General features: G+C 40.3%; 1 long non-coding RNA gene across 1 annotated transcript; it reads right to left on the bottom strand.

Annotated features, from left to right (window-relative positions):
- Window positions 1–2471: 2471 nt before the first annotated feature.
- LOC127932243 (uncharacterized) lies at window positions 2472–14464 on the bottom strand. Its single transcript, XR_008144648.1, has 3 exons — window positions 14168–14464; window positions 13419–13557; window positions 2472–2665 (listed from the first exon to the last, which is right to left on the bottom strand). It is a non-coding gene; the product is annotated as an uncharacterized LOC127932243 (long non-coding RNA).
- Between the last annotated feature and the right edge of the window lie 4 nt (window positions 14465–14468).

Here is a 14468-nt window from a genome sequence, read left to right as displayed (position 1 = left end):
ACAGGTCGGTTTTCAAAGGTATCAGGATGAATTAACTTCATAAATGTTTTGTGTCCTCGTTTAAGGGCATATAGACACTTTCAAGTCAAAACAAACAGGAATGTTTGGAATATACAGTGTGGCGATTACCTTGAAGATGATGCGATTGTGATAACATGACTTCTTTTGTGGTCTTTGTGCGTAAAATGTGAAGCTGACATCATGTTAATGATCATTCAATTGTCAAACATCAAAATATCAATATTGCATTAACCGTAATATGATCCTGTGAGCATTATTGTGATGCCACCCACATTCACCTTTTAATTTACTTTCATTCATGAACCTTGAGTGAGAAGTAACCTGGTCCCAGATCTGTTTGTGCTATCATGTCAACTCCTTGTCATCTTTGGCATGACAAAAAGTGGCAAGGAGTGGCATGATGGCAAAAACAGACTGGTACCCAGGCTAAGTGGAAAGGTATTGTAGTGTATTCCAGTTGTGCATATGTGAAATGTATGTATTCACGTGTAATAACTGGACATTCAACGGAGACTCTCTTGAAAACTTCTTACGGCTAGGGGGCTAGTGTATTTGGAAGTTCGGATGACTGACGTGCCCAAAGTAAAAACTGCCTGTTACTCAGGCCCAGAAGATAGAGATGCATATAATTGGCACCATTGGATAGAAAACGCCCTGATGTTTCTAAAACTGTTAAAATAATGTATGTGAGTATAACAGAACTGATATGGCAGGCGAAAACCCGAGGAGAATCCATCCAGAATTATTTTTTTGAAGTCACCACCCATTTAAATGCTTGTCTATGGGATATTCAAAGGAATTCTTCCCAGATTGCAGTTCCTATGGCTTTCATTAGATGTCAACATGACGTACGCGTCATGTATACGTAGTGCACACGTCATGTCGACGTAGTGTTCACGTCGTGTACTGTCACGTGTCAGTTTGCTTGTAAGTTTATGAAAGATCTTTACCATGAACACCTTAAAAACGTCTACATGTACAACATTTTTTTCATTGCCAGAGTAATCTAATCAATTTCATTTGTCAATTTAGCTAAAATAGGCATATCACCTCAATACAAAAAGTATTAGGCTAGTTGATATTTCAGCCAGCCACCATTACTGTGTAGATATGCCTATTTCTCACATCAATACAGACCCACGGTCTTCTTTGTTGGAGGTAGCCCTATTCAGAAATAAGGGATAGTCAAGGTCTCTAGTGGCACATTCAAAACAACTCGGAAATCGCCAATCTCTGACTTCCGACTTCTGTGCGTTGACAACAGGGAACTCGGGAAAAAACGAACTCAGACTGGGGTTTCATTTTTTGGAACGGTCATCCAACTCGGAATCACAATCCAGAAACTCTGGCATCTTTCTCTGACCTGAAAATCACTGATATCATGATTTGACCTTGATCAGCCTCATCACAGGAAAATGTGGTTTGTGTATTAAATGCTCCGCAATTGAGGAATATTAGTGGTAGGCTACCACAAAATACCAAAAAGATAGAATCGTATGGGTCTATGCATAGACCAAACAGTTTAACAGATAAATATATTTTTTTTTTGCATTGAATCGGGCTATTAATTTCAGTGCAGTTGCATTCTTAAGCATAACTTTAGGCTAAAAAGAACCGAAAACACCCCAGCCTGTTTTGATCACAGGTCAGGGTGAAGCTTAAACACTTCAGCTGTTTGTCATCGATTTAACCTACAATCGCCTACATATTTGATACACATGAAGACCTATATTTAATCTGGATTTGACAAACAGCCTGACTTGGATCCAGGTCCCTCATTTATCAATGTTGCTTAGAAAATCTTCTAAATTAACTCTTACGAAGAAAATTTAGAATGTTCGCAAGTACAAAAAAGTTAGTATTTATCAATTGCTCATACGCTTGATTTACACACACCTGTAAGTATTTTGCCTTGATAAATCAGACACGTTCTGAAACACTGTGCTAGTGCACATGAAGTCTCATTTACATAAAGAACTGCCCTAAATGACTATTTATGTTCACAAACCTTACCTTTAAAGCTGCAAGAAATTTCAATAATTTCTATCCGCCAACATGGAGAAATCAAAGAAAAAAAATTGGATGCAAAAATAGAACTTTTGATCACTGAAGTGGAAGCAAACACAAGCCATACTTTCTGCAGTCCTCAGCAATGGCTTTACAAATAAGTTTAAACAAATATTGCTTGGGAGCAGGTTAGAGCTGTGGTAATTTAACAGTTAATGAAATTAAAAAGAAATGATTTGATTTGAAAACAAATGCAAAAAAATATGATCCACAAAAGGGACATAAGTGTAACAGGAAGATTGCAGAGTGACTCTTCTCTGTCTGCTATGGACCAGCACATTGGCAGCATAACTGGAGAGACTTCAGTGTCTGGCATCATTTGTGATGGTGATACTGAGGACCCTCTCCCAGACCCTGAAGGAATACCAGACAACAAGTGATGGTAAATCAAGCTTTATTTTTGCAACCATATTCAGACATGGGCCACATCTACATATGTGTTATATGTAACAAAATAAATATAACAAAACATGAAGTCTTCACAGAGGTGGCTGATTTGCCTGACCCCTCAGCCATCTCCAGGCCTACAAGGGTGTCCTCGTTGGTGAGCGCTTCAGCTGCTTTGGCCGACGCAGTCCTGAAACAAGAGATCAACACGTCAATTCTCAGATTCAAACAGCAACTGGTGGATGTTCGCAACAGCTGGAGAGAAACAAGAATTGAAAGAACTTGGTGTCAAACGTGAGACAAATTCTGGTGTAATGTACACGTTTTCCTTGTTGATTTGATTATATTTGGAACATATACCTAAAACCGTATGATATTGACTCTTGTGGAGCACACTGCAAGCCTTGACAATGTAGCAAACATAAAAAGGAATTTTCATTGTATTACATTCATATAATGGCATTTGAAAGAATGTCATTTGAGGAAAGCCTTGCTTGGCTGGTATTGCTGTCCCAGACAAGCACAGCCAATGTCATTTCAGCAGGCCTATGGTGTGCTCCACTGTTCTTATGCGTGCGTGGGCTTAGTTGTACGTTGTCTCTTGTTGGTTTGAGGGGTTTGTGAGGAGAGTCAGCCATGTTTTTAATGGGTAGCCCTGGTTTCCTGCAGTTATGAACACAACATTTAGTTTCCCAGTAGAGGTCTAACATGGCAAATGAAACCATGCAAATTAAATGTGTTGCTTACCAATAAGCCATCCATCCTCAACAGCTCCTTCCTGGAGGTGAAGTCCAACTGAACTGTTCTGCACAGTGAATTAATTGTCCCCCACCTGGCCGTTTGGCCACTACATTCAACAAAGCCAAATGTGAATCACAGATGACCTGCACATTGACAGAATGGAAACCTTTTGTTTTGACGAAGTTGAATTTTTTCAATGGTGCTTTTATTGTGATGTGGTTGCAGTCAATTTCTCCAATGACATTGGGAAATACAGCTATGGGAAATCCCTTTTCACTCTGGCCTGTTGCACGGAAACTGTATGTATTGTGGGGTCAATTAAACAATGCCATGGGGACTGCAGGCAATATTCGGCTCATGGTTGGTTTTAAAATGCCAGACCGATCCACATTCTCCCGTTAGAATGTTCCAGTGGCTAAAACTCCCAGGGTGGAGAAGACGTTGGTATGCACTGGGGCGTTTCGTCTCCCTTTATAATACTGGTTAGAGTTGGTTACAGAGACACAATAAAATATGAATTGAAAACTAAATCTAATAGGTCAAGCGTCGCACTCAGCAAAATACACTCCCTGCATAATGCAGCTTGTGCCAGATCCTCCAGCAATGCAAGATTTTCCATTTTGGACAAGTCACAATGCCTCAGTGTTGCCTTTTATATTATTTAACTGGTTTAACTAAATTGCCTCCAACCTTAACATTCCACTCTTTCTAATTAACTTCACTCAATTAGGCTTTAATGGTTTCATGTTTATGTATTGATAGCACCCTAAGAACTATTAGTAGCTTAAGTGTCTATAAAAGAAAAATAAACTATTAATGTATTAACTTTTTCGTCATAGTTTATGATTTGGGTCCAGTATGTCAATCCTTTCTCCATTTGGTGGATGGTATTTCATTAGCAGTTAGACTTTTCTACCACAAGGTGCTGTGCGTAAACATGGTCAGAGGTGCGCTTAAATGACACATTCTCAAGTATAAGTACAAATGGATATATCCCACTTTGCTTAGAAATGACCGCACGCATGGTTTACGCACATTTCTATTCGTACGCAACGTTGATAAACGAGGGCCCTGACTTTTCCCCACGTCATAATTGTTACCGATCAGGCTAATGTATTCCTATTAATGTTACTTGCCATCTTCTGCTTTTTATGAATAAATCGACATTGGGGTAAAAAATATGTATATTTTGATGACCCCCCTCCACACATTGTTACTTACCTTGCTGATCACAAAGTCATCCAATTTCCACTCCATTCATATGCAAATACTTTTGATTCATACACTGGCTTGTATGTCTGGGATGTTTTCACTTTAAACAGGCCTTCCCTTATCTACACATACATAATTTTGTAATGCTCCGGGTCTCGTGGGTGTGGAGTCAAAATGCAGGAGACAGAGTTCAATGCTGTGCGTCTTTTACTAGCACCAACGCACCACAGGGTGCTCACAAAAGTAACGTTCCCAAACACAGGGGAAAAAATACAATGGAAAAATACACGACTAGGCACTAAACACGTACCTCTGCAACAGAGCCGAAGGTTACAATGAAAATAATCCCGCACAACAACCAGGCGGGCCGGCTGTCTAATAAAGACAAGCTAATTAAACATGAACAGGTGCTACCACTAAACATACAAGGAGGGAGAGGAAAAACAGTGGCAGCTAATAGGCCGGTGATGACGACCGCCGAGCGCCACCCGCCCGGGAAGGGGAAACACCCTCGGTCGGACTCGTGACAAATTTAATGATTTTTATTTAATTTTTTACAAATCATAGCTACAACAATGAATAATATTGAGCTAACAAATAACAAATGATACATTACAATTTACAATAATAAACACATCATGAAACACCTGTGAATACCAATCTGGCAATATTTAAAATTTAAATAAAAAATATTTAGATTTTTTTGGTACGTGTGTCCGTTGACTTTCACAGATTTTTTTGTACACTCACATGGCAATCAGACTGAAATACTGAATTCTGGCGTGTGGAATGGAGAGGAGGTGGGTGCTGTGTGGATGGGAGATTTAACTTGTTTTCAACAGGCAGTCAGTCTCGGAAGGGGGACTCGAAGAGGGAAACTGCAAAGTCCAGGCGCTGCTGCTCTCTTTGTTCTGAGTGTTTGCAGTGCTAGTGTTTTTAGCTTATCTGTGCATCTCACATTATGTGCCCAGTAAGATCATTTTCTTGCTCTTTCTGAGCAGATTATGACAACATGACAATAAGAGTAGCTGATGCAATGAAAAGTTGGAGGGTGGTTGGTAAAGGAGGATCAGGTGGATCCAGGAACAGATATAGCCCTTGGTTCTCCCCAGACCTGACTGCCCTTAACCAACACAAAAACATCCTATGGCGTTCTGCATTAGCATCGAACAGCCCCCGTGATATGCAGCTGTTCAGGGAAGCTAGAAACCATTATACACAGGCAGTTAGAAAAGCCAAGGCTAGCTTTTTCAAGCAGAAATTTGCTTCCTGCAACACTAACTCAAAAAAGTTCTGGGACACTGTAAAGTCCATGGAGAATAAGAACACCTCCCAGCTGCCCACTGCACTGAAGATAGGAAACACTGTCACCACTGATAAATCCACCATAATTGAGAATTTCAATAAGCATTTTTCTACGGCTGGCCATGCTTTCCACCTGGCTACTCCTACCCCGGTCAACAGCAATGCACCCCCAACAGCAACTCGCCCAAGCCTTCCCCATTTCTCCTTCTCCCAAATCCATTCAGCTGATGTTCTGAAAGAGCTGCAAAATCTGGACCCCTACAAATCAGCCGGGCTAGACAATCTGGACCCTTTCTTTCTAAAATTATCTGCCGAAATTGTTGCCACCCCTATTACTAGCCTGTTCAACCTGTCTTTCGTGTCGTCTGAGATTCCCAAAGATTGGAAAGCAGCTGCGGTCATCCCCCTCTTCAAAGGGGGGGACACTCTTGACCCAAACTGCTACAGACCTATATCTATCCTACCATGCCTTTCTAAGGTCTTCGAAAGCCAAGTCAACAAACAGATTACCGACCATTTCGAATCTCACCATACCTTCTCTGCTATGCAATCTGGTTTCAGAGCTGGTCATGGGTGCACCTCAGCCACGCTCAAGGTCCTAAACGATATCTTTAACCGCCATCGATAAGAAACATTACTGTGCAGCCGTATTCATTGATCTGGTCAAGGCTTTCGACTATGTCAATCACCACATCCTCATCGGCAGACTCGACAGCCTTGGTTTCTCAAATGATTGCCTCGCCTGGTTCACCAACTACTTCTCTGATAGAGTTCAGTGTGTCAAATCGGAGGGTCTGCTGTCCGGACCTCTGGCAGTCTCTATGGGAGTGCCACAGGGTTCAATTCTTGGACCGACTCTCTTCTTTGTATACATCAATGAGGTCGCTCTTGCTGCTGGTGAGTCTCTGATCCACCTCTATGCAGACGACACCATTCTGTATACTTCCGGCCCTTCTTTGGACACTGTGTTAACAACCCTCCAGGCAAGCTTCAATGCCATACAACTCTCCTTCCGCGGCCTCCAATTGCTCTTAAATACAAGTAAAACTAAATGCATGCTCTTCAACCGATCGCGACCTGCACCTACCTGCCTGTCCAACATCACTACTCTGGACGGCTCTGACTTAGAATACGTGGACAACTACAAATACTTAGGTGTCTGGTTAGACTGTAAACTCTCCTTCCAGACCCATATCAAACATCTCCAATCCAAAGTTAAATCTAGAATTGGCTTCCTATTTCGCAACAAAGCATCCTTCACTCATGCTGCCAAACATACCCTTGTAAAACTGACCATCCTACCAATCCTCGACTTTGGCGATGTCATTTACAAAATAGCCTCCAATACCCTACTCAACAAATTGGATGCAGTCTATCACAGTGCAATCCGTTTTGTCACCAAAGCCCCATATACTACCCACCATTGCGACCTGTACGCTCTCGTTGGCTGGCCCTCACGTCATACTCGTCGCCAAACCCACTGGCTCCATGTCATCTACAAGACCCTTCTAGGTAAAGTCCCCCCTTATCTCAGCTCGCTGGTCACCATAGCATCTCCCACCTGTAGCACACGCTCCAGCAGGTATATCTCTCTCGTCACCCCCAAAACCAATTCTTTCTTTGGCCGCCTCTCCTTCCAGTTCTCTGCTGCCAATGACTGGAACGAACTACAAAAATCTCTAAAACTGGAAACACTTATCTCCCTCACTAGCTTTAAGCACCAACTGTCAGAGCAGCTCACAGATTACTGCACCTGTACATAGCCCACCTATAATTTAGCCCAATCAACTACCTCTTTCCCAACTGTATTTAATTTATTTATTTATTTTGCTCCTTTGCACCCCATTATTTTTATTTCTACTTGGCACATTCTTCCATTGCAAAACTACCATTCCAGTGTTTTACTTGCTATATTGTATTTACTTTGCCACCATGGCCTTTTATGCCTTTACCTCCCTTCTCACCTCATTTGCTCACATTGTATATAGACTTGTTTATACTGTATTATTGACTGTATGTTTGTTTTACTCCATGTGTAACTCTGTGTCGTTGTATCTGTCGAACTGCTTTGCTTTATCTTGGCCAGGTCACAATTGTAAATGAGAACTTGTTCTCAACTTGCCTACCTGGTTAAGTAAAGGTGAAATAAAAATAAATAAAAATAAAATAAAAAATGTCTGGGTTTTAGGCAGAACCCCTCGGTCCATGAGAACAGGAGCAGAGTGAAGGGAACAGGGTAGGAGACAGGGTAGTTAACAAGCAAACACACAGGTTGCAGGTTTATCAGGTACTGTATGTAAAAATACAGTTATTGAATGATTTAATACAGTTATTGAATGATTTAATAATTTTGCACGCCCAATTTTTCAGTTTTTGATTTGTTAAAAAAGTTTGAAATATCCAATAAATGTCGTTCCACTTCATGATTGTGTCCCACTTGTTGTTGATTCTTCACAAAAAATACAGTTTTATATCTTTATGTTTGAAGCCTGAAATGTGGCAAAAGGTCGCAAAGTTCAAGGGGGCCGAATACTTTCGCAAGGCACTGTAAATAAAGTGGCATAGTTTAAAGTGGCTAGTGATACATGTATTACATAAAGATGCAGTAGATGATATAGAGTACAGTATATACGTATACATATTAGATAAATAATGTAGGGTATGTAAACATTAAATTAAGTAGCATTGTTTAAAGTGGCTAGTGATATATTTTACATCAATTCGCATCAATTCCTATTATTAAAGTGGCTGGAGTTGAGTCAGTGTGTTGGCAGCAGCCACTCAATGTTAGTGGTGGCTGTTTAACAGTCTGATGGCCTTGAGATAGAAGCTGTTTTTCAGTCTCTCGGTCCCAGCTTTGATGCACCTGTACTAACCACTAGGCTACTTGCCGCCCCTACCTTGTGCAATACCATAATCATTGAATGAAGTAGCGTACCCATCCACATTTCCAATTTAATTCATCCTTTAGATGAATAATACAAGCACATAGTTACATTATTGTAGAATAGGCTACTCTTCTTTCCACACTATATTAGGACACTGTTATGATTTCATTGGTCTTGTCAGGCATGATTTTAAGGTCTTCGATTGAAGTTGTATATCGTACCTAGTTCCCATCTTCAGTGAAAAGTAGTTATGCATCCCCCATTCAATATAGTTTGAGTGTGAATGTGTAGGCCTAGTGACAATTGAAAAATAAACCCATAGCTCCAGCACACAATGACTTGTAGGGGTAGTGTATTACAATGTAAAATATGTAAATATCCTATTGCACCACGTCTGTATATGTCTTATGTAGCAAAGTTTGAAATTGTGTTTTTTACATTAGATAAAAGTAGAGACTCAGAGCTATAAAATTGTATATCATGCAGTACAGTTGAGGAACAATGAGAACATAATTTTGCTTTGAAAGTTGATAAACTTAATCTCACTTTTGGGAAAATGGCCTTTGAATGTTTTGGTACTGCTACTGGAGAGAGCGTCTTTGTCTATACCCATCCATTGTTCACACCTCATAAGGATCGGACCCCTTTTAACAAATTTAAATCGCCTAAAATGACATACTCAAATCTAACTGCCTGTAGCTAGGACCTGAAGCAAGGATATGCATATTCTTGATACCATTTGAAAGGAAACACTTTGAAGTGTTTGGAAATGTGAAATCAATGTAGGAGAATATAACACATTAGATCTGGTAAAAGATCATACAAACATTTTTTTTCCCATCGTCTTTGAAATGCAAGAGAAAGGCTATAACATCACATAGTAGATTAGGTGCAATTTAGATGTTGGCCACCAGAACAGCAGTGTGTGTGCAAAGTTTCAGACTGATCCAGTGAAGCATTACATTACTGCACAACATTTTGAATCAAGTCTGCCCAAATGTGCCGAATTGGTCAATTGATACATTTCCAAGAACATAACTACAGAGAACATACAAAAATCTTGTGGTAATAAAAATGTACATTTACACACTCCCAGGGTGTGGGGCCATAAAAGAAGGGGCTTCAAACTGTAGAACCCAGTTCCTACATTTGAATACAAAAATTGATTTTATCAAACAAAACTAGGCCACTTTTTTATCTCGGAGACCCTCAGGATGACAAATCAGAGCAAGATTACTGAATGTAAGTACATTATTTACCTTTAGAGGTGAACGTATCAAACCAATTAGCGTGATAAAAGTTTGTTGTTGTGCACTCTCCTCAAACAATAGCATGGTCTTTTTTCACTGTAACAGCTACTGCAATTTGGACAGTGCAGTTAGATTAACAAGAATTTAAGCGTACTGTACATTTAAGACATGTCTGTCCTGGGATTTTGTCCTGGAAAATAGGCTGTTACTTACAACGTCATTCTAGTCAGCAACAACTGTCCCTGTATAGGGACACCGATCATATAGAGGTTTAAGATTTAGCCCAACCCATCTCTTTAATAAATATTTTTCAAGCTAGGGCCTTTTTTTCTCCACTTCCTGTCTGACTCACATGCCCAAAGTAAACTGCCTGTTACTCAGGCCCAGAAGCCAGGATATGCATATACAGTGGGGCAAAAAAGTATTTAGTCAGCCACCAATTGTGCAAGTTCTCCCACTTAAAAAGATGAGAGAGACCTGTAATTTTCATCATAGGTACACCTCAACTATGACAGACAAAAAATCCAGAAAATCACATTGTAGGATTTTTAATGAATTTATTTGCAAATTATGGTGGAAAATAAGTATTTGGTCAATAACAAAAATGTATCTCAATACTGGCTAGGCCACTCCAAGACCTTGAAATGCTTCTTACGAAGCCACTCCTCCGTTGCCCGGGCGGTGTGTTTGGGATCATTGTCATGCTGAAAGACCCAGCCACGTTTCATCTTCAATGCCTTTGCTGATGAAAGGAGGTTTTCACTCAAAATCTCACGATACATGGCCTCATTCATTCTTTCCTTTACACGGATCAGTCATCCTGGTCCCTTTGCAGAAAAACAGCCCCAAAGCATGATGTTTTCATCCACATGCTTCACAGTAGGTATGGTGTTCTTTGGAATCTTTGTCCTCCAAACACAACAAGTTGAGTTTTTACCAAAACTCCCAATCTTCTTCTGGATCATCCAAATGCTTTCTAGCAAACTTCAGATGGGCCTGGACATGTACTGGCTTAAGCAGGGGGACACGTCTGGCACTGCAGGATTCGAGTCCCTGGCGGCGTAGTGTGTTACTGATGGTAGGCTTTGTTACTTTGGTCCCAGATCTCTGCAGGTCATTCACTAGGTCCCCCCATGTGGTTCTGGGATTTTTGCTCACCGTTCTTGTGATCATTTTGACCCCACGGGGTGAGATCTTGCGTGGAGCCCCAGATCGAGGGAGATTATCAGTGGTCTTGTATGTCTTCCATTTCCTAATAATTGCTCCCACAGTTGATTTCTTCAAACCAAGCTGCTTACCTATTGCAGATTCAGTCTTCCCAGCCTGGTGCAGGTCTACAATTTTGTTTCTGGTGTCCTTTGACAGCTCTTTGGTCTTGGCCATAGTGGATTTTGGACTGTGACTGTTTGAGGTTGTGGACAGGTGTCTTTTATACTGATAACAAGTTCAAACAGGCGCCATTAATAGGACAGAGGAGCCTCTTAAAGAAGAAGTTACAGGTCTGTGAGAGCCAGAAATCTTGCTTGTTTGTAGGTGACCAAATACTTATTTTCCACCATAATTTGCAAATAATTCATTAAAAATCCTACAATGTGATTTTTTGGATTTTTTTTCTTCTAGTTTTGTCTGTCATAGTTGAAGTGTACCTATGATGAAAATTACAGGCCTCTCTCATCTTTTTTCCCCCACTGTATACACACACACACACACACACACACACAGAGACATAGGCTATGGTCGTTCTCATACAAACAAACAGACCCTCACTCACAATGACTAGCTAACGTGTACTTTACCCATTTCATTACATCTTTATATTTTGCAAATAAAATGTAAAAACAATCACAAATAATATTTTATATTAATTTCAAACAACGGCATTAGCATGAGAGCAACGTACCAGTCCAAAACAATGTCCTCTCCATTCCAAAAAATATGCCTCAGTTTCAGAGTCTTCAAAACGGAGTCTTCAAAAAACAGATCTGTCTCACTTTCACTGAATTTCAATGAATTTCCTCTAAAATTGTTTCTAAATTCGTATATCTAGTCTGAGAATTAGCTTTCCTTGACTTATTCGCCATGATGTTGGATAAATAAACAGCTGAAGATGCAAGTCACCGAAATATTGCTGTGCGTAATAAGCTTTGCTCCTTCACAGTTGAATTGGCAATGGCGAAAGAACGGTCCTTACGCCAGCGTTCAATGGAAAGGTTTGTCTTACAGCAAAGAATCATGTGATATTGGCGCTTACCTCTGATCATTGGCTATCTACCCAGCTAGATTTCAAGATGATCAGTGGCCATTGGGTTAAAATACAGTCAATCAATGAGACAGTGGTAGTATAATTGGTGCACAATGGGCTCGTCACTTGTTGTCTTCCAATCGGTTTTTCCGGGTCAATACGTCCCGCAAAATGACCCATCAGGTTTGGTTGTGTTACAAACAAACAGTTGATTTCAAACATGAGTGGATAAAGTCAGGGGAAGTCTGTCTATTTTACGTTGGATGTTACATCAAAAATTGAATGACACAAAATTCAACGAGATAAGCGTTCACAAAATGTTTTGTGTTAGGCTATAAAAAATGTATTTAACCGAACAAAAGGCCATTCATTGTGTAACAATGAGCCTTGAGATTGCAACCCGAGCAAGATCTTCAAAGGTAAACGATGCAATGCAATCTCTGATTTTGTTACGCAAGTGCTGGCTGAATAAGTAGTTTGGTATGGGGGTCTGTGCTCAGATAATCACAGCGTATTCTTTCGCAATAAATCATTTTTTAAATCTGACAATGCAGTTGGATTAGCAAGATTCTAGGCGTTGGAACCATGTGAGACACTTGTATTTTCATGAATGTTTAATATGACTATTTATGTAGTGATCACCATATGTTGTCAAATTTAATCCTGCTAACGGGTTCGGTGCGCAGAGAAGTAAACTTGCTAGCTTGTTTGTTAACTTACTTCCAGACACAAATGAGAGAACCGCTCACTGAACATTGCTCGACCTAGCAGAACTGGTTAGGCTGTTATGTTAACCAGAGCGCTGGTGACTGCCACTGTGCTGTCAGATTGTCCGTTCGAAAATTCAGAGCATTTTGCTCTCAGAGCGCACACTGGACACTCTGGCCGATGAGTAGGGTTGATCCGAACGTTCTGACCATAACAGCTAACTGGCTAACATTGGCTAGCTACTTCCAGACCCGAATGAGAAAACACCCCACTCTGACCATTTTACTCGCCCTAGCAGAGCTAGTTAGGCTGACACACTCAGATGACAGTCTTTTAGCTAAACAATGAACCATAATCCCAGCTCATGACGTTACTACGCTGCATGAATCTGCAGGAGCTAACCAATCAGGTTCAATGTTAGCTAGCTAAAATTAGGCTATAACTAGTCAGGCAAATGGCTCTGAGATACGAATAATAAGATCATACATGTTACGTTAGCTAGCTGGCCAGCCAACACTTTAACTTGAAATGAAACCACTTTCTGTCACAATTTTAAACATGTAATATCTGAAAGTCTAGCGAGTTACATTATCTTACCTATATACATCATGGATGGACGCGTCTCCTGTCGGATGCCATGGTTGCCCTTAGTTTGAAGATGTAATCCGGAGACAGGCTTTTTTTCTCCATCTCCTTAGCCATCATACTCAATTTCCACTGATTTCAAAACTCGGTCCTCCAGAATGTGGAGAGCATACACGTAACGTTAGCTAGCTAACAGTACACTCAAACTTTGACATTAGGCTTATCCAGTTTTACTATGTGATACATAAAAAAGCTGTGTTAGATAGGATTACCTAGACCCACAGACCAGCTCAAATAGATAAATGGGTGCTATATGGCAGACCAATCCAAACTCACCTCTGGGCATGTCCAGCCCACTCATTATTTCAGACAATCATGGCTAACGGGAAGGTTGCTGACTTTTTCTGTGGCTAAACCAACTAGGCTAATTTTGATTTTAAAAAACACATGTTCAAACAGCTCTCTGTGAAGTAGTGACCTGTGACATATGCCTAGTTTCCTGAAACTGGCCACATGTTTTATTTTACAATTTAATTAATCCATGAAATAAGTAACACTAGCACATCAAATTGCATTATTATTGTACACCAGCCTGCTCCCCTATCGACACAGTAAATAGTATTGCCTAAGTGCTTTTGACAATACGTTATCAACTCGTTTTCAATAAAAAGTAATTATTTTCAAATTAACCAAATTTGCCTTATCAACACAGTAGGCCTATATTTCCTATCGATATCACAACTTAAATATAGCCTACTTACTACTCAATCGGATCAGGGAGATCATAATTATTTTCAACGACTCCAAGGAAACTATCATCTGGGGCAGACACTCTCGAAAATCGTTTCTGTCGTTTGTAAAAAAACAAAAAAAACAAATGAATGTCTGTGTCACCTCCGAGCTCTCAAATAACGTGCCCTTCTCTCACTCTATGAACGGTCACTGCAATCCAGATTCCTTAGGACGTCCCTACCCTGAACCCTAAACTATAACCCTTAACTAACACTAAACTTAACCATTTTACATGTATAGTTGATTGAGGGAGGGACATCCCAACATTCC

This window comes from Oncorhynchus keta, chromosome 10, assembly GCF_023373465.1.
Source record: "Oncorhynchus keta strain PuntledgeMale-10-30-2019 chromosome 10, Oket_V2, whole genome shotgun sequence".
NCBI lineage: Eukaryota > Metazoa > Chordata > Actinopteri > Salmoniformes > Salmonidae > Oncorhynchus > Oncorhynchus keta.
The sequence above is the reverse complement of the archived record's forward strand: the minus strand, read 5'-3'. Positions and strand labels throughout refer to the sequence as shown.